Source organism: Myotis yumanensis, unplaced genomic scaffold, assembly GCF_028538775.1.
Source record: "Myotis yumanensis isolate MYYU_CA2020_CCGP unplaced genomic scaffold, mMyoYum1.0.hap1 SCAF_2, whole genome shotgun sequence".
Lineage (NCBI taxonomy): Eukaryota > Metazoa > Chordata > Mammalia > Chiroptera > Vespertilionidae > Myotis > Myotis yumanensis.
In genome coordinates, this window is record NW_027223753.1 from 191,413,359 (window position 1) to 191,415,835 (window position 2,477).

At 42.8% G+C, this 2,477-nt stretch overlaps 1 non-coding gene across 1 annotated transcript; it reads right to left on the reverse strand.

The window, feature by feature from the left end:
- Positions 1-334: 334 nt before the first annotated feature.
- On the reverse strand, positions 335-497 carry LOC139004607 (U1 spliceosomal RNA). The gene has a single exon (XR_011470471.1). It is a non-coding gene; the product is annotated as a U1 spliceosomal RNA (small nuclear RNA).
- Between the last annotated feature and the right edge of the window lie 1,980 nt (positions 498-2,477).

Sequence of the window (2,477 nt, forward strand, 5' to 3'; positions counted from 1 at the left end):
ATACCCTGTTTGTGGGCTGTATCCCCAGTAGGGGGCGTGCAGGAGGCAGCCGATCAATGATTCTCTTTCATCATTGATCTTTCTCTCTCTACCTCTCTCTTTCTCTCTGAAATCAATAGAAATATATTTTTAAAAATTCTAAGAGAAAACAAGATGATGATAAATGTATGTTGTAAGTATAAGAATTTAAGAATGGAAATTTATTTAAAAATATGGATTAGAGATATAAATTTTAGAGTTGTCAGTGTACAGTTGGTGTTTCAGCCACAAGGATGGATGAGATCACCAAGGACTATGTCTTAGGCCTGTTCCCTTTCTTTTTTTTTTTTTTTGCCAGGGGAGAGCACAGACACAGTCCTATGCTACCACAAATTATGCAGTCAAGTTTCCCACATTTAGGGAAATCACAGGGGTCAGCACATCAGGATGCAATGGATAAGTCCAGCCCTGGGAAAACCATCTTACTGATTATGTTATCTCCCCTGTCATGTAAGTATAGGTCTGTTAAATTTTAAAAGTCAAAAAGAAGAGAAAGCAACAGAGACCAAGGAGCAATTCCAGTGAAGTGGGAGAAAAGCAAGAGAGTATTCAGTCCTGGAAGTCCAGTGGGAAAAAAAAAGTATAGAAAGTGGAAAAGAGCTTTGTCACTTGCTTCTGATAAATCAAATAAATTCAGGATGCAAATAGATGACTAAATTTAGGAAACTATATATAACTAGAGGCCCGGTGCACAAAAATTTATGCACGGGGGGGGGGGGGGGGGTCCCTCAGTTCGGCCTATGCCCTATTGCAGTCTGGGACCCCTCGGGGGATGACCACCTGCTGGCTTAGGCCTGCTCCCTGGGGGATTGGGCCTAAGCTGGCAGTCAGACATTCCTCTGGCAGCCCGGGAGCCCTCGGGGGATGTCTACTTGGCAGTGGGGAGCAGGCCTAAGCTGCAGTTGGACAACCTTAGTGCTGCTGAGGAGGCGGGAGAGGCTCCCACCACCACAGCTGTACTGGCAGCCATCAATCTGGCTTGTGGCTGAGCAGAGCTCCCCCTATGGGAGTGCATTGACCATCAGGGGGAAGCTCCTGCATTGAGTGTCTGCCCCTGATGGTCAGAGTGTGTCATAGCGACCAGTCATTCCCAGTAGTTCTGCTGTTAGGGTCAATTTGCATATTACCCTTTTACTATATAGGATAGAGGCCTGGTGCACAGGTCAGGGCCAGTTGGTTTGCCCTGAAGGGTGTCCTGGATCAGGGTGGGGGTCCAGCTGGGGTGCCTCACCAGCCTGGGTGAGGGGCTGATGGCTGTTTTCAGGCTGGCCATGCCCACGGGCTGGAAGCAGGTATCTGGGATTTATTTAACTTCTATAATTGAAACTTTGTAGCCTTGAGCAAAGCTCAGGGCCGGCAGGGCAGGCGGGAAGCTTGGCTTCCTCCAGCCCCGGGGGCAACCCAAGCCTCCTACTTGCTCCAGCTCCATTTCTGCCTCCATCTTTGTGATGGAGTGAGGGAGTGACTGAGTGAGGGAATGATGATTAATTTGCATATTACTCTTTTATTAGATAAGATTGGTGGCACTGAGGAAATCAGATTTACTGGAGATAAAGGACTGATTGGAAAGGAATTAAGAGAAAATGAAGGGAGAGAACCTGGAGACCTCAAATCCATCATCAGAAAAAATAAAGCAGAGGAATTAAAAGAAATCTCTATAGTCCATCGAGAACCAGATTGCAGTGGAATGGTTCAAACCATTTATTTACATTTTTTTCTCATTTCCATAAGTTTTTAGATATGTAACATTAAAAAAGACAGAAACTTCTCTAAACTTAAATTTATAGTAAACTGTATGTACTATTATTATCCAACTCAATGTGTTTATAGTTAATAGTGTTCAATAGAATGGGGTAGTTTTCAATAGTTTGTTAGAATGAGGTCCTCTATTGAAAATAAAACACAGTAAGTTCTCAAATGCAATCATTTCTGATTTAATTGTTACTACTGCTACTACTAGTACTACAACTACTACTACACTCTTCAATTGCTATTCAGTTTTTACTTAACACAGGAGTGGTAAGTATGGCCTTGACCCTTCTTCCTCCTTATATTTTTATACTTTTCTCATTCTTTTTTAAAAATATGCTTTTATTGATTTCAGAGAAAAGAATGGAAAGAAAGAGCAGGATAGAAACATCAATGATTAGAATCATTGATTGACTGCCTCCTGCACACCCCCACACTGGGATTGAGCCTGCAGCCTAGGCATTGTGACCTGATGGGGAATCCAATAATGACCTCCTGGTTCATAGGTTGATGCTCAACCACTGAACAACACCAGCCAGTCTTTATCCTGATACCATCTTGCCAACATCTCTTTCTCTGAGACCAAAAACACATATACAAAGCAAACAAACTTCTGGCTTAATCATTGGAAGGCACTAGGTATTCTTACATTCTTCAAAGTATAGTCATAATAAGGCATTATGTTTATT